General features: G+C 42.6%; 1 long non-coding RNA gene across 1 annotated transcript in view; it reads right to left on the bottom strand.

Moving 5' to 3' along the window:
- Positions 1–5,408: 5,408 nt before the first annotated feature.
- The window catches only part of LOC120369161, a 37,114-nt gene continuing 23,905 nt past the window's right edge, over positions 5,409–18,617 (bottom strand). The window contains exons 2-3 of the long non-coding RNA XR_005582977.1: positions 6,960–7,034; positions 5,409–5,998 (exon numbers count right to left, since the gene is read on the bottom strand). This is a non-coding gene — a long non-coding RNA (uncharacterized LOC120369161). The remainder of the gene's footprint in view (positions 5,999–6,959; positions 7,035–18,617) is intronic.

The raw sequence follows: 18,617 nt of genomic DNA, 5'->3' as shown, positions 1-18,617 counted from the left end.
GAGACGGGATCATTTCTGGGACTTGCAATTCCAGCTCAAATGAGCGATTGAGAGAAACAGATCTAACCCTAAAGAAATGCCTCCAAATAGGCTGGGCAGCTGCCCTTCCTCCCCACCTCTCCCTCGCCAAAATAGCTACTAGTGCAAAACAAGTACCCAGGCTTAAGCTAGAGGAACCCGGAGGCAGGCAGAAACAGTTCTGTTACAAATGCAGGCACTGTGGTCCAGTGAACATGCTGTGGTAGGATCACAGCTTTTGCTAAGAGGCCTGGTCGTCTAACAGAAGCAGTGGAAGTCCATGCTTTTAGATCCCAAGTCTCCCAATTCTATCCATGCAGACCAGGGTATGGGAACTGCTGCAGTTTTGTGATGCTCAGGATGAGCTTCCTTGGCAAGGGAGAACCCTCATTAACCCAGTGTGAGTCTTTGTGCCTTTCTGGTGGCTGGAGTCTGCTACTGCTGCCAAGCTAATAGATTCAGTCCTTCAACTCAGGCTGCAGAGACTCCTGTTTTAGACCCTAAGCTCCCAGTTCCAGGCCCCACAGATGGCCCATTCAGGTGCATTGTTACAAAAGTCAGGACGTGAAGTTTTCCTTTAATATATACCATAGACTGCCATTGTCCCAAACTCTAGTGGAAAGGTCTGGGTCAGAGTTAAGGCTTGCAGAGAAACCTTAACAGATATCTCCTTACCTTGTGTGTATAACTGAATCATTCTAATAATGCGCTCTAGAATAATGTATAGTTATTTATACACTGGATTATCTAAGGAAGACTTCTGTGAATGCCCTTAGATTATTAAAATAGTATTAATTTAAAAAACAACTATGAAATATTAACTTATGGTTCCCTAGCAGTCGCTGCAGAGCAAAGAAGGCATGGAGTTACCTTTAAAGATCACAGAAGTTACAGAATGACTGATAAATTACTTAGAGACATCATAGTGGTCCGTCCAGAGTTTAGGAAATCCACAGACGTCTGTCTGGGGCTTCTGGGCTCTGTAGCCCAGTCATACTGGAACTAAGACTCTCAAACAGACACAGGCAGTGACTTTGGGTATTGTCATCTGTGTGGTAACTAGCATAGAGCTTTAAAAAGTCTACAGGCAGCATTTCTGGGCCTTTAAATTATGTAGCAGTAACCATGGAGATTACAAACATCAGATGGAGTTTATAATGGTAATAAAAAAATAACGAAAGAATTAAAAAACCCTAAAGCTAAAAGTAGGCCTGTGCACTGGTTTACATTGAGTATAAATAGGTAAAACAAGCGTGAAGGGCCAGAGCCTGTTCCACACTGTTTGGTCTTTGCATCACCATAGCAGCACAAAGGGGATATAAAGCTTCTAAGCTCTTTGGGGCAGGGAATGTCTTTTTGTTCTGTTTCTACAGTGCCTCACACAATGGGGTCCTGATCTATGACTAGTGTCCTAGGCCCTGCCACAATACAAATAATATTTAAAAAAAAGATGCCCTAAATGGACAGCTGGATATTGCCCCAGCATGAGGGAAATCTCCCAGTTACATAAAGCTGGTTTAGCTGGCTCCATGCACCCCTTTCAGCATCAGGGGCATGATAGCCCTACTGGGCTATTACAAGCCATCATAAATTAGAACAACCCTGATGCTGCTCTAATTTACACCAGGGCCAAACTATTTGCAGCAGCCAAGGGCACCCAGGGAGTGCTGACCCTCAACCTTTTTCAAAATATATTCTTTGGCAGAAAAAGCAGCAACAGACTTTTCAGACAGAGGGCAGCTTTTTAAAGAAAAATAGACTGAGTTTTTGTTTGTTTGTTTTTAAATCAAGCTTTGACTAGAAACTGTCCTGCTGAGGATTCTTAATCGCTTTCTATTTGCTTTCCAATACCTTTAAAATACATTCTGATCCAGAGCAGCATGTAACAGCCTAGATCTCTTAAACAAAATAGGGGCCACTGCTGTGGGGAGATAGGTGATGGATACTTATAATGCTGGAGGATTTACAACCCCTGCTCCAGACAGGAAATGCTACCAGGGTCCTTTCCCAGCTGATAAGGCATGGGGCTAGGAATAGCCAGAGTGAACATGGGCACCTGAAGGGTAAATCTTCCAGGGAAGCTGGAGTGCTGCTAGGTTGCATTGAGTGGGTTGGTACTGGGTGCTGCTTGGCAGCAACTGCTTTGACAGCAACTACATCGTCTATGGAGATGAAATATCCCTGTTGGGCAGCCCCATATTTGCAGCTAGACAAGTCACTAGCAAGAAATCCATTCTCCTGAACTCCACCCAGGGTACTTGGAGATATCTGTCACTGCCAGAACAATACAGTTTGAGAGTTCAAACCAGGTGATTCTGTTTTTAGCCATTACACAGTACAGACAGTGTGAACAGCTGCCTTTATTTCCCGCCCCCCCCCCCCCATCCTGGCTGAGACTAGAGTTTTGGATCTGAATCTGCTTAATTGGCATCCCTGTTAAAATGTATTCTCCTTTGCTGACATTCACAAACCCTGAGTGTATAAGGAAGTAACAAGATTAGAGCTGTTATGCTTCCTTGGCTCATTCCAACTCAAAGGCCAACTGTGCTGAAATACTAGTGCTTTGGATGCAGTTCTCACTTTTCTAGCAAAGGGAGTAGATGACTCTTGTGAAATAGACTTTGAGCCACACCCCCTTACCAGCTGTCAGCAATTTTTCTTCTGAAAGCTGGATCTGAGGGAAAATATCCAGCCAGGACAGAGATGTGAACTGTTTGGAGTTATTCTTATTTCTTCTTAATAATGCTACAGAGAAGGGAAATGTGGCCCTTTGGTTTATAGCCGTCATTTAAAAAAAAAACTACTGTGAAGCGCTAAACGGTAGCAATGTGGTCCTTTCCCCTCAGCACTTCACAATTCCTGGGAAAGTGTTCATGTAAAGCAGGAGTTTTCAGACTGTGGCCTGTGGATCACCAATTGTCCATATAGCCTTCTCTGGTGGTCTAGAGCAGAAACAATGCACTGGAGAGGAGGGGTGTGGGAATCAGGAATTTGGGAAAGGAGATGGGCCACAAAGGGATCTCTCTTTTGAGATATTTCTTTGGCTAGAACTGGGACTAGGCAACAGGGATGGATCACTTGAGAAGTTACCCTATTCTGTTCACTCCTGTTGAAGCATCTGGCACCCACCACTGTCAGCAGACAAGATACTGGGCTGGATGGACCATTGGTCTGATCCAGTATGGCCATTCTTACGTGATCTGTAAAAAGTCAACCCCCGGCTTACTACAGTGCTGACGTAAGGCCTCAGCAGACAGGCTACATTTACCATATGCTGCCTACTAAACCTCTGGCTTTTTCCCTGAATTTTTAGGTCCAGGTTGTATTCAGCCCCTACATAGGTGAACAAGGGAGGGAAAGAATAAGCCTTTTCCTCTTGGATCCATATCTGTTCTAGATTCTGGAAAGAGAGCAAGGAGGATGCACTGCCCACTGTCTCCCTGCCACACACCTCCTTCTCCACATGTTAGCCAGCCAGGAGAGGAGTACTTTACCCATAACAGTGGTAAAGAGCCTGTACTTCTCAGAAGGCGTTTCATCTCAGGCACAGAGCCTTCTCCAGGAGCTCCTGCTGGGGGTGCCCTTCCACAACATCTTTAATGTGGGTCTGTGGCTATATGCCAAAATTTAGCCTCTTTAGCCATTAGACACGTTCTAACAACCTACTTTGCTCCCTTGTATGTGCAGTTGCACTGCAACCTGCAATGATTAAAAACAGGGAGGTACAGCAAGCGCTAGCAATGAAGACAGAGAAACAATACAAAGAGACCTAGACAGAGTAGAAATATGGGCAGAAAATAACCGAAACATGAAACTTGGAATAAAAGCAAGAAAATAACCCTGGAGAAAAATCCTCTGCAACACAAATACTTCTTGGAAAGCAAATAGGCTTAAACTGAAGCAGAGAACCTGGAGATCAGTAACGCTGAAAGGGGCCTTGGAGTGGTTGTGAAAAACAAGTTAGACATGTATTGGCTGGGATGTTTTGGGCCACACATACAGAGACAACACATCTTGGAGAGGGAGGTAATAATCTCTCTGAATGAGCCTCTAATAGGACAAACACCTGGAACATTTGTGTTCTGTCTGATAATGAGGTGCCTGCTGATAACTTGGAAAGGGTTTAGAGAAGAGCAACAAAAATAAATAGGAGGCTAGAGGGTTTGCCTTATGGTGGAAGATTAAAAGAGCTGAACATATTTAGTTTAGTTAAGAAAAAGTTAAGGGGGCAGAATTACAGAATACAGATATCTGCAGGGAAGAGAGAAATAAACTTGGGCAGTACTAGGGGCTGAGACTGGGAGCAAAGGTTACATTTTCTATCCGGGAGAAAAAATAGGCTGGGCAAGTCTCCCAAGAGAAGTGAGAGACACTTTAAACCAGGCTGTACAAAACACTAGAAAGCGCTGTGGAGCGCAATCCTGCACTGACCCTGGAGTGATGAGGGAGAGAAAGGGGATGGACTGAGTAACAAGATAGGTCTTTTCCACATGTAAAATACTTTTGAAACAGCTCCATGGCTTTAGTTTCTTATGAGTCGTGTGACCCCACCCCTTTCTTTGCTTCTCCGGCAGGTTGATCACTAGGGGGTTTGCCAGTGGAAAAGCCCAAACCTGCTGTGGGAGGGGCAGCTCTATGACTTGCCCTGCAATTGAGCTAGTTCTGTGGGGCCCGTCTAGGAATTCTAAGCCAAGGTTCTTCCTTTGCTAAAGCCCAACTGAGTCTGTTGTACTAACACACATTAAAGGGAGAAGTAAGGGAATTCATAGTTCAGGTTTTCAGTTAATGTCCTCCAATATTCTGAAATTTAGAGTGCCACACTGAAAGCTTCCTTAATACAACCTATAGCTTCCATTGTAGAGCTGGGCTCTGAGTCTTGCTGCTGTGGAATCCTGCTTGCTGTGTAGAAATAAAGGACCCAGGGCACTTGTTGCAGGATAGTCACTGTAGTGTTCTAATCTAATTCCGGTTCAAATGACTCCATTCTGGCTTCCTAAAGTCTCCTTTCCATCTCTGCTTGATGCACTATTAGTGTTAATATCCTGTCCTAAATTGCTATGTCATGTTTCTCTGCAGACTACTGTTGAATTTCACCTTAGGGGTGGCTGTATTTCAAAGGCAGATGACCCCTTAAAAAAATAATAATTGGAGACATACCTATCTCCTTGAACTGGAAGGGACCTTGAAAGGTCATTGAGTCCAGCCCCCTGCCTTCACTAGCAGGACCAAGTACTGATTTTTGCCCCAGATCCCTAAGTGGCCCCCTCAAGGATTGAACTCACAACCCTGGGTGTAGTAGGTCAATGCTCAAACCACTGAGCTATCATCTCCCCCTTATTTATCTTGTGGGGAAGCTGTAATGTTTAATTCGTGTTTATATAGTGCTCTGGGATGCTACAATGAAAGGCCCTGTGTAAGTGCAAACTAATAATTTCATTCTCATAAGTGTGAACATCTTCAGCTTTAGAGTTATCTATCAGAACTTCAATCTTTCAATGCAATTCTTAGATGCTGGAATTTATGTTAAATTTGGGCTTGCAAGCTGTGATTTACCAGCTGGTTTCTCAAGAGATTTAGCCGTGTTCAAAGCATTTTGTACAACTTGTGTGCGTGTGTTTGGGGACAGGAGAGGGTTGTGTTTGTGTTTGACTTCCTTGCTATTTGCTGTAAGCCTATTTGAGATGCAAATTCTTGTTTTTCTTCCACTACTGGGACCTTCATAACATGTGGGGACCTGAATTAGAATTGCCCAAAATAGCTTGCATCTTCTTTAGTTGGTGTAGAGGCCTAAAGATAAAAGGGATGCTCTGGTGTTGTGTGGGATTTACATGGCACTGGATTAGAGACCCTGCTATAATAATAGTTTAAAAAGCTTGTTATCTGAACTGAGCTGTTGTCTTCAGACAGTTATGTTCTTTCCATGATTCTCCTTTGCACTTCAGATAAACCAGCAGAAAGAGATAAAAAGACCCTGCGGAACCTGAAGGAGAGATTTGCATTAATTGTAAAATAATGCACATTGCAAATTAACCCTTCATGTCACCTTTATTTGCCAGCTGAGACTGGAAAGGTTACACTATTTTTAAAAAAGATTAACCAACATGTTTCATATAATTAGAATATTTAATAGGATTTTACAGCACTTAAACTTCATAGGGTTTCTGGGGAGAAATACACCAATATAGATTTTCATTTTTAAAAGGTCAAATAATATCAAGTGAGTGTTCACTTTAAGTCATGATGATTTAGGAATGGGAACTAGGGATTTTCATCTGAGTTCAGTCAAATCATATTCTTGTTTTTACCGGTGGTAAAATGCACATAGGTCAGTTTATCACTTGAGACAGCCCTCCCCTCCCAACCTCCCCAGCTCCACACTTCACTGTGATAGGAGCAATTCTCACATAACTGGCTGTATGTTTACACTAGGGTTAGCATGGGCTCTCAACTAGTGTGCTGGCTGTTAGTCCTGTATGAGGTTTGCATACCACTGATGTACATTAGTGTTTCTAGTGAACACAAAATCATTCCGAAAGGGAGAGTGTGTCAACTGCTGACTGACAGGGTTACAAACTTTTCAGATGAAGCTGTCATAATGCAGCTGGTATGACAAAGAATTTTGATTTGGAGTTGTAAAACGTGTGTAATCAGGTAACGTTTAAAAGTTAAAAGTCAGATCCTCAGCTAGTTGGCACAGTTCCATTAAAAAATGTGGAGATAGCTGGTGAAAATCAGTGTGTGTCCCTAACTCTCTTAATATCACAGGGTCAGCTTTATAAAAGGGTTTTAGTCTTTTCAAGAGAGTGGGATTTTCAAGAGAACCTAGGTCCCTAATTCCCACTGAAATCAATGGGTGAAAGGTGCCTAGGCACCTTTGAAAAATACCATTTGACACACTTATCTGCATCTCCATGATCCTAAATATAGTTTTTTAAACTTACTTTCTCCACTCCAGGGGGAAGGGAAAACAACTGCAAGCTTCATGCAGCAAGTTTGAGGCTGCATGCAGAGCCAATCTACAATTAAAAAAAAAAAATTGTAGCAGAGATTCCGAACCAAACACAGCTTATGCTCCTGTTCACTGATTTGGGGGGGGGGGGGGGAGAGAGAAAGCTTTAATTTGTAAAGTGAAAATTCCTGAAGGAAAAGACACACATTAGTTTTTCCATCTGCTGGCTATTTATATCTTCCATTCGGGAGGCCAACATTAATTAAACTAAGCATGATGAATATTCAGAGTTTTCCCAGTTACCAAAAGAGATCATTTAAAAACCAAGTTAGGTTCAAGAGATCTAGGGCAGAGGGGGCAGGGGAGATGCAGCGATAGAGTCATGTGAGCTCTGAGCTTCACAGGAAGCTCTAAAAGTTCCTTGTATCTCCCTTCCCTAGCTACTGAGACCAGAATATCTTGGCTGCCTTTGGAACAGACCTCAAATCAGTTACCTGCAGCCATCCAACCCTTAATCATAAGCTCCAGCGCTCATGAGCAGCCCTGTGCTATTATAGGAACAACCACTATAGTCAGCAATACAGTCACATCTTCTACGCCTGTGCCTCAGCCAAGGCAGCCGTGAGCCAGTAGTCTATGAAGATTCTTTCCAGAAAAGGATGTATTTGGGATAAGGGCCAGGGAGTCCAGTCAACCTGACCCAAGCAGGTAGAGCAAACAGTTCAAACTGGCACCTTCTGAGGGAATGTCAGTATGTTTCTGGAGTTTCTGTTCCTGGAGCAAAGCCTGATGCTGCTAGTCCTCAGCAAACAAAAATTTGCAAGTCATTTCCAAACGACGTCTTTGGTAAAGAAAGATGTGCTAATCACTCAGTCTAGTACTGTAATGCACAGAATACAGTCAGGCACTGTCAGCACCAGAAAAGCTAATTCAAGACATCAAGAAGAGACCCAGCTCTTAGGCAAAAGCTAGGGAAATCTCTTTCCACATGCAAACCCTCCGAACAAGCAACAAGATACATGAATTTTTTTTAAGTGAAATGGGGGGAGAAAAAGGGGGGGAAATATATTGTTTCCATGGCATTAAAATACTGTCAGAGTGCACCTATTTTTCAAAATGTTTTTGTGAGAGGAGGGCTCTGCAGCTTCCCAAATTCCACATCCAGCTGCTTAGACTTTAAGAGAAAGTTTAACAGATGAGTTTGTGCAGATTTTTGTATAAATTGCTTTTCAGCTCAATTTCCATCATGATGACAAGCTCATTTGTAACTAGCCAATTGCCTGCAATTTTGAGTAATTGTCGCAGCCCGTAGGTACTCTCTCAAGTCAGTTTTGTTTCATTAATTTGAGAGTGAGCTCAAAGGCAGAAATACATTTTCTTCCACCAGATGCCTTATTTAGCCATGATATACATGAGAAAAAAGTGTGACAAATATCAATATTTGCATTTTTAAGCATTATTTCAGGATGTAGGCAGTGGTTCATTCATCTGCTTCTTGGGTTTTCATTGCATTTAGCTCACTTTTATTTTACCGTATGAGCATATGGTCTCATTAGCTTAATGATGTGCTTATTTATTCTTCATCAAATTGCTAGCAGAGTGATTTCTAACTTTTAATTGCAGTAAGGGCCTAGATGTATTGCAATCATATACAAAATGGTCCATACCCAGAATTACGGATTTTGTGAGTAATTGATGCTGCTTAAATAATCAAGAATACGTCAATTGGTGATCATCTGACCCATATGTTTTACTCTTGATTTAAGCGAGAAGTGATAAAAACCCTTATTTAGGAAAAAAAGTTAACTGTGAATCTGGGGTGGGGTAGATGGAATTGTTTCCTGAAAGTGGTTTCAATAACCATAGCTTCTGGGGTGCTGCTGGCTTGACTGCTATCCTGCACTATGCGTAGTCAAGTGCAAAGTAGGTATAAAATACTCATTCCAATCTAATGGATTATATTGGCTCTGCACAGGTCTAAGTGACTAGACAAAAGGCCAGGCAGTGGAGAAGCAGTCCTTCTAGCTAACCTCACCTTGCCCTAACCTGGCACATGCTGCGGTGAGAGACAGACCTTGTATACAGTCTATGAGCTAGTCACTGCTCTATAGGTGACAGAGTAACAGACACCCATTGATGTACTAAGCCTTATTTGGGAAGAGGGCAAAGCAGTATTTCATAGTCTTCACATTGGGCAGCACAGAGAGAGAGGATGGCCTTATGGTTAATACATTGGCCTGAGGGGTGGAAAACTCGGGCTCTATTCTAGGCTCTGCCATTTGCAAGAAAACAGTAGCCCAATCTTTCAATATATTGCTTGCACATCTTATTTTCTGTATTAAACTCTTCAGTTCTTCCATCTTATGTTTCTTCCTCATTGCCAATTTTGTAAAGGACCACTCAGTGCAAGAAAAGTAAGCTCACAGGGCTGCAGACTGGGAACTTGCTGCTTTATTTAAATACATCAAAACAGAGTGTGGGAGGGGGGCTCCCACTGACTAAAACAGGAAGTAAGGGAGGGGTGGAGAACAGCCACATCACATAATACTCTGCATAACCCATTTAAACCAATCATAACCACTTCACACAGCGACACTTTGGGCCATTCGCCTAATATTTCTGGGTGAAATTCTGGCTCTACTGAAGTCAACACATTTTGCCATCAATTTAAATGAGGTTCTCTTTGTCAGTTTCCTCGTCTCTAAAAGTGTGGTGAAACTGAATTCATTAACATTTGAGATCCTCACACAGAAAGGGCTATAGAGTCAAAGTAAGAGAATGCCAATTGAAAACCATGTTGCAGAAAAATCAAAGTTATCCTCTTTACTAAACAGGTTTTGTGAAAGCGATTTGAAGATCTAAGCTCAGGCCAGGGCATACTTACCACATATCGACCATCCAAGTTGCATGGAGACTAGCAGTACACAGCTATAGACTTGCTGTATTTCTGCAAATATATTCAAAGCATATCTGAGTTTTCACTCCTAATCCAGTTGATAAAAATGCAGTATTGACCTCTTTGATGTCAAGCATTTTCATTATTGCCTTTATTTCTGTTTGTGTTTTTCCTTTTCCTTTGTTCCACCACTGGTGGTGATAGACTGCTGCAAGATCCCAGGCTTTCTTATGACAGAGATCCTTGTACCAATTGCTACCTGTGGTCCCTCACAGCTGAGAAGTACCTACTGTGGTTAATATGTTGCCTATAATTTTCTTCCCTTAGTAGTGACTCCCTAGGGTTGTCACAACTTGAAGGAATTAATATTCACATGGCATACCATAGACTAGAAGCTTCCTGCAAATATAGTAATTGAATTTCCTAGCTTATCTAGTAGCAGTAGGATGTCAAACAGTTAAACACACAGCAAGTTCCATACAGGAGTGCCTCACTTTATCTTTCTGATATCTCATTTATGCTGACAAGTTTTTAAATTTAAAATACATTATGGTGATATAGTGCTTGTTTAAAACTCCCTGAAGTCCTTCGACATCCTGGTTTTGTACCTGAGCAGCATTTATATTTTAACATTAATTAGCAGTTTGATTCCCTCTCCCCAAACACATTCACCCCTCAAATCAACAAGTCTCTAGAAGTCACATCAAATTCCACTGAAGATTTATCTACTGTATAATATGTATTATCCGTGCACTCTTTAAAAATCCTTTATTACCATAGAAAATAGTCTCATCCATTTTCTGTAAGAGACCTTTTTATGAAAAGGCAGAAGAGGGAAACCCGTTATGTAGACCACAAATGATCAGTCATTTAGTACCATGAAAGAGAGAATGATAAACCAAACAGTTACACATCACAGATATTTCCAGTTGCAAAAAAAAAAAAAAAAAAAAAAAAAAGGAAGCTGTATAACCAATGAAAATGTCTAAACATTTCCTGCTAAGACAGAGGAAAATATGAGTTTCCAGCTGTTCTAAATCACTGTCAGCCTCTTAATTCTCAGGGCAAATGTAAGTGAAGCAACTGAACTCTTGGGATGAAATTTACTGCTTAAGCCCTATTAATAGGGCACTTCTGGCCCTCTAGAGGGGTGAATTTCACTCTTGAACAGCATGAAGTTACATGGTTTGTCCAAATCAGCAATTGCCATCTTCAATTACCCATGCATGTTAAATACAGAAGGCGAAAACTTGGCCCCATTGACTTCAATGGAGCTGGGATTTCACCCAGAGTGCACGGGGCTAAGTGTATTTGCAGTGAATGATACACAAGGGACCAGCTTTTGAGTAGTTACATTTCCTCAATGGGTTACTTGCAGAATTACACAAGCTGAGTAGTAATTAATGAGACAAAATCTGGCCTATGTCATTTTAAAAGGACCTTTGGCTTTTCACTACAGATTGTCAGTTTCATCTTAAAATGACCTTCAAAGATGAGAATGCTCCATTCAAGATGTAAGTGCTATGGAAGAATAGAAAGTACATTACTGAAAGTGTCCTATGTGGTCCTGAGACTAGCGTATATTTATTTCTACCATAGCGCACACGCACGCACACAAAAAGTATATATTCAAAAGGTTTTTCCACAGCCATTAGATTTCTGCTGAGAGTACAGTACAGAAAATGGCTTTCCACATTAGTAGGGCCCTACCAAATTCATGGCTGTGAAAAATGCCCCACGAACCATGAAATCTGATCTCCCCTGTGAAACCTGGCTATTGTAGGAAGGACCAGATTTCACAGAGTTAGGTGACTGGAGAGTGGCAGCTGCTGGCTGGGAGCCCAGCTCTGAAGGTAGCAGCACTGCCAGTAGCAGCGCAGAAGTGAGGTGGCATGGTATTTGGGGGGTGGAAGGGAGGGGGCAGGGCTGGCCTTACGGGTGAGTGAGTGGTCACCCACACACACATACACACAGCCAGCCCAAGGTCCCTTTAACTCCCAAGCCCTGAGCTCCAGCTGCTAGTCTTGGAGGGGATAGGAAAGGGCAGGATTTCCTCTTCCTCTGAATGGGCTGCTGCCAAGTCTGGGTCAGACCCATCTCTAGGAACCTCCCGTGGCTGCCGGAAGCTCTGCAGCTGCTGGCTGGGAGTCCAGCTCTGAAGGCAGCGCTGCTACCAGCAGTGGCGCAGAAGTGAGGGTGGCATGGCATGGTTTGGTATTGCCACCCCTATTTCTGCACTGCTGCTGCTGCAGGTGGCCCTGCCTTCAGAGCTGGGTGCCTGGCCAGCAGCTGCCTTCTGGCTGCCCAGCTCTGAAGGCAGTAGCACAGAAATAAGGGTGGCAATACTGCAACCCCCACCCCATCTCATGACCCCATTTTGGGTTGGGACACCCACGGTTACAATACCATGAAATTACAGATGTAAATATCTGAAACCATGACATTTAAAAAATCCTATGATCATGAAATTGACCAAAATGGACCGTGAATTTGGTAGGGCCCTACACATTAGATAGATCAGACCTAAAATGGATTTGACATTGTAATCTTTCTAGTTAATATCTAATAAGAATAGTAATATTATTTCAGGAAAGATTATTACTTTATAGATAACCCTTGTATAATGAACAATGTACCATTTAAAGCCAGCTTAGTGACTTCAATGGACCTATGCTGATTTACATCAGCTGTTGAGGTTGATCCTGTGCAATTGAAATCAGCATCAAAACTCTCATTGACTTTTGTGATGCAGAATAAAGCCCTTTTTATGATTAAGGCTTGGCAAATACAGATCAACATAGGGGAGGGGAAGAAAGTACATGCCAAAAATATAAATTGGTATTGGCAAAGTCAGAAATACTTAGTAAAACAGAGAGATTGTATGGGAAGGGGAACAGAGCCTCAGCTGGTGTTAATCAGCATAGTTCTGTGACATCAATGGAGCTATGCCAATTTATACCAAGATACCTTTGAGGATCTACCCCAAGATGTAAACAAGGAAGGAGAGGGTTACTTCCAATCCAAGCTGGGTGATCTCCAAAGGACAGGATGTCTGAGGGAAAGAACTAACTGACGTGGTTACATTTGTTGTAAAATGCTCATTCTGTGGGGTTGATTGATTTGAATGATAATGAGGATACAGATGCAAGAGTACTGAGACTGAAATGATCAGCTACTTCTGAGTTTTGCAGATACCCAAATGTGGCACCTTAAGGACTCAGGCCCAGATGCACAAAGGTATTTTGGTATCTCTGTCCCACTGAAATCGGTGGATGTTGGGTGCCTAAATACTTTTGAGGATCTGGGATCCAGTCTTGTCCTCCCAATACATTACATGTGTCACTAAGTACATAAGAAGAAATATCAGCTACTGATATTTACGAAGAATTAGGTACATTTAGTGTATATGACAACTTCTACATTGACAGCCTGGAGGCTGAAGTCCTTTGTTTATTTTTGGACAGGTTTATCATAGGCAGCACCAATGTGGCTCAACTTTGCCATAGAGGGATAGCTACCATTTGCCCTCAGAAATTCTGTCTCCATCTACGGTAAATCTATTTAATTCCAAACTTTATTCCAACTAGTGTGTCTTATACACTGTAGTCAGTTTCACAGGAGCCACAATTGGATCTATAAAGCAGAGGGCAAGATAAACCCTAATAAGTGTGTTTCAGTATACATCAAGTGGAAAAACAAGGTTTGGTTTTAATTCCCCATTTCTTGCATCACAATAATGAACATGATGAAAGTGACAAGACAGTGACAGGCCTGAAAAACAAGCGAATCTATACTGGAAAATGTTATTTTTCACACACACACACACACACACACACACACACACACACACACACACACACACACACACACACGAAACTAAGACAAGTTCATTAAGGTAGCTATGGTTCCAGGGCTTGTCTATAAGGTGCGGCAATATGCTCTACACACTAACTGGCCCATGTAGACCCTGCTGGTGCACAGTAGAAGTTTCCTAGTGCATTTTACATGTGCCGATTAGTGCACAATATGTTAGCACATGTAGTGAGGCAGCCTGGCTCCCAGCCGCCCCAGAGAGGGACGAGCCCCTCCAGATGCCAAAGTGGGCAGAGCCACTGGAGCCTGTGCCTGCCCCCCAGAGGTCAAGGCGCAGGACAGGAAGTATAAAAGCCCAACCCAGGGCTCAGAAGCTGCCTGGCTGCTGGACGCTGGTGCCCTAGCTCCTGCTGCCTGTGACTGCCCCGAGAACTGGCCATACCTGTTGAGGCCAGACACCGACCAGATGCTGGAGAAGCCAGTAAGCCTACCGGTGAGAAGGGACCCAGAGGAGCTGCCCAGCTTACCGCTTGCGAAGTACCCCGAGGAGCCCATGGTGCTCGATGCCGTGGAGAACGCTGACCAGATGCAGGTACTGCTAGAGGGGGAGGTCGGAAGTAGCCTGGGGGCAGCTGACTCTAGTCTGGCTGTGGCACACCCAGAGCTGATGTCAGTGTGTTGCGGCCAGGATCCCCACTGACACAGCAGCAGGTCGCCTGCCGCAGTCAGGGCCCTGGGTTGGGATGCAGTAGAGTGGGCGGGCCTGCGGGTGGCAGTCTCCCCCTCGCCCCGACGCTCAGGACCAGGAGCCTGGGCTTTGCTCTTGAACTGTTTGTTTGCTGCCCTGCCCTGACCCAGGGCCTGGGTTTAGTACTGAACTCTGTGCTCAGCCCCTGCCTGAGGGTCTGAGCCCTTGACTGTGTCCTGCCCCACCAGGCTAATTCACTGACTCACCGGACTTGTGTAGTGAGGCGGCCTGGCTCCCAGCCGCCCCAGAGAGGGGCGACCCCAACAGCACACACCTACAGCACACTTAAGAAATCACATCTCCATAGAGCACACTGCTGCACCATGTAGACAAGCTCTTGCTTTATGAGCGTGATTCTGCTTTCCTTGCATACCCAAAAGTCCAACTGAAGTTAATGGGAGATTTATGTGCACAAGGGATGCAGCATGGAACCTGAACTTTATAGAGTGCTGTGAAGATGAAAAGCCCTATACAAGTGTTAAAACGCATTAGTATTTACTAGGAGATGTAATTATGGGACCAATACATCATGGAGATATACACTACACTGTATGTAGTCTAAATGAAAGAGAATCCAATACTCAGACTTTATTGCAATTCCAAATAAATATTTTTTGCGCCAATGCTCCATGGTAATCTGCTAACTAATATGCAGATTAGTAACATTTTACTAAACATTCCTGAAATGCACATGCAGCTAAATCATGGTTTAAACAAGAGGAAAACAACCCAATTTGCTTAATGTCTCTTTAAAGACTAGGTCCCATGTTAAGAAATGTTCCCTTAATACTGTAAGGGATTAGTGATGCATGAGTAATAGAGTCATCTGGTCCAAGAAATGTTCCAGTATACTTTCAAATTAACTTTTTTCCAAACATCTAAATTTCACTAACTATCCACAGAATATTGGAAGTGAATATTAGCCATCTGAAGTAATGCCGAGTACATGATCAGACTTATCCTTCATGCCTTTGATCTTGATCAAAATTCATCACTGCTAAATCAGTGGAGTTACACCAGGGGTGAATTCGGCCCACCCTCTAATATTGAGTGAATTCATTTTGTCTGGACATCATCCATCATTCACAGCCTTATGTCTTTTGAAACTTAGATAATTCTAAAATGTATTCAAGTACTTCACATACACACTTCACATGTATAGAAGGTTATAAAGTAACTTGCCCAGAGCTGTCATTCACTGTCATCTGAACTAACATATCAGCATCTAGCAGCATTTCTGAATTATCTCCTGTAACCTTGTCTTCTACTTTCCCTTCTCTGTGTTTGCTGAAGAAGTTACATCCCCATGAACAATATCTTCTTGTATTTAATTATGAAATGTTGCCATTCAGGATCTATTTTCTATTACTTTAAAACATTTTTGAAACTAAAGGGACAGTGTACAATCATTTAATAGTGGCATATTTTGTCTTTTTTTTATTTTTTTATTTTTTTTTTGGTACCACTTCACTTACGTGACTTATTCCCCTCATCCATTATTGGTTGTCTCAATACCTGTTCATATACTCCTGCAAAGCCACTTGGCAACATTTAATTCTGTCAGACAATATACAGATTCTACAATATCTAATGTTTCTCACCTGCAGAATGGGAACAAAATGCTTTAATCTGAATTTTAAAATCTCCCATCCTTTCTCCATTATGTCAGGGATAAATAATTGTTTCTTTCCATGCTCTTTTGGGCAAGGTTCTATCCATGCCACCCTATTAGGGATAGGGACATGGACAGTCATGTCTAGTGGTCAGAGCAGGAGTCAGGCCCTGGGAAATGGACTGAAGGTCAGAACTAGATTCAGAGGCCAAATGCTAGGGCCAAGGGTTGGAGCTGGACCCAGAGTCAGAGAACAGTGGCATGAATTAGGAATGTGGCAGGAAGACAGGACCCTGGAACAAGACAGGGTAGCAGTAACCAGGGAAAAGGCAGTGAAGCAGGGCTCAGGAGTCAGGGTGAGAAGATTGGGGCCCAGTGTAGCAGCTAGCCAGGAACTTACCTAGCTGCATAAACAATTGCCTGTGCCGCTTAATGGTGCAGCCAGACAACTTGGTGGGACCGGACAGTCCTCCAATCAGGACTCCTGTAGGCAGTCTAAGGTTCCATTAGCCACCCAGCCCACCCACCACAAGCAGCTGCTGGTTGGTGGCTGGGCAACAAGGGTTACCTGGAGACCCACGGACCCGGGTGCAAGACCCGTGGATCCTCACATATACCTTACTGCCCCAGCCACCTGCCCTCTGTGGTAACACCAAAGGCTGTCTCATGCTAAAGGATTTTATAGAAATCACCTACTGACTTCAATCACATGCAAAAAATGTTACAACATAGTAAGGAGGCTCATGTGGTCTAGTAGTTACAGCGAAAGACTATGAGGTAGGAGGAGCGTGGATCTCAAGCCAATGGAGCCATTGACTCATGGTGCTACTCTCTGATCTGTGGCAAATCTTTTTACTTCCCTAGGGCAAAATCTGGGTCCTAGTGAAATCAATGTCAAAGCTCCCATTGAAGGTAATGGGAGTAGGATTTGTCAATTGAGCATTCTTACTCAATCTTATTGTTAAAGTAGGTAAAGGAAAGAACCTCTTTAAAAAACAACTCAGGTCTTTCATCCGAACTCAGCTTCCTGGTTTAAAAAAAGAAACAGAACAGAAGAGACGTTCTCAAGCTCCAGCAACAAAAGTCTTCCAGTCTCACTTCCAGTACTATTTCCATACACATCCATTACTGGCAGCAGCTAAAAATTGGTGATGAGAGAATTTGAAATGTCCATGTGACCTTGGAGGCATTTTATATATATTATTCACACACACAGTATATCTATGAAGATTTAGCTCTTTTTGAAGACCCTCAATTTTCTAGCAAGGTTTGGCTTCTTCTAGAAACAGAGCTGTATTGACTTAGTTTAAAAACAGTGCTGTAAATGAAGATTGGGATTTTATCATAATTTGAAATCCCACTGTATATGTACCAAGAGAAAAATAAGCAGCAGTATAAATAAAGAACAAACAAACAAGAAGCTTTCAGCAATGAAAAATCCATGTCTGATCACAAGATCAGAACATTTTGCTAAATTTTCTATATCACTGTCAAATTCTCTGAAATTAAATGAATTTGCAATGCAAAATGCACAAAGTCTTCCCATGATAGGGGAGAGGCAGGTGAAGCTTCTGGTTCTATCTTCCACCTTGTTCCCCTCCCACCTATGTCATTTTCCAGCCTATACTCTGGCCCCCCAAGATGCCTGTTGTCACTCACTTTTCTGGATTTTTTGTCCTTTGCTCTCTTTCTGCATCCACTTTACTTCTAATCAAGTTCCATCGAATAAATCTCTCAGCCATTTATCATCCTGAGCCCCCGTTTTCCCTTTGCAACTATCCAATCTGTCTCTACCTGATTGTGAAGCATTTTTAACATCTATAATGCTCTTTCAGATCCTTAGTATTTCCAAAGGTAAATACTGTGGTTCTGAAACCACTGAGCCTGTTCCAAGTGCCAGACTGCTAGATCAGTAAATAGGCAAACATTTTATTTGGCAGAATTGGTTGCAATAGGGACAGTGTCTTGCAAATTGATGTCTGAAGGAATGAATTTTTTCTGTGATGCAACGTAAAGTGGGTAAGAAAGTCTTCTCAGTCGGTTTGGACTTTAAGGAAAAAAGTAACCAGGAAAACCATAAAACTATTAAACCAATAGCTCTCTTGGACGCATCATTTCCATAGGATGAGAGTTACACTGACAGAGTTCAAGGCAGGGTTTTCATACACATTCAAAACCATGAACTATGAAGAGATGTGAATGCTTAAACAAAGTGGAAAATAAAATCAACTTCCTAGTACATCGATTAAGATGACAAACCTGTAAAGGAAGCTTACGTTATGCTTTTAAAGAGATTTTTCTGAAAGGTGTTGAGGCTGTTAATCACAAAAGAACTGAATGACAATGTCAACATATCCTTCCAATCCTCCTGCAGTGTCAAAAAATCATGTCAGCCTATTCCTGTGGAGTTAAAAGGGAAACCACTCCACTTTTTGTTCAGTGCATGGCTCTGAAACACGGTTTGATAGAAAGAACTTCTAGCCAAGTGTAAACTTGGAAATGGACTTCAGAATCATCTTTTTCCTGTTGGACTTCATGACTGCCCCTGTTACAAATACTATGGCATTCAGCCATACCAAAG

This window comes from Mauremys reevesii, linkage group 7, assembly GCF_016161935.1.
Source record: "Mauremys reevesii isolate NIE-2019 linkage group 7, ASM1616193v1, whole genome shotgun sequence".
In the NCBI taxonomy this organism is placed as follows: domain Eukaryota; kingdom Metazoa; phylum Chordata; order Testudines; family Geoemydidae; genus Mauremys; species Mauremys reevesii.
Note: the sequence above shows the minus strand (reverse complement) of the source record. Positions and strands in the feature narration are given on the sequence as shown.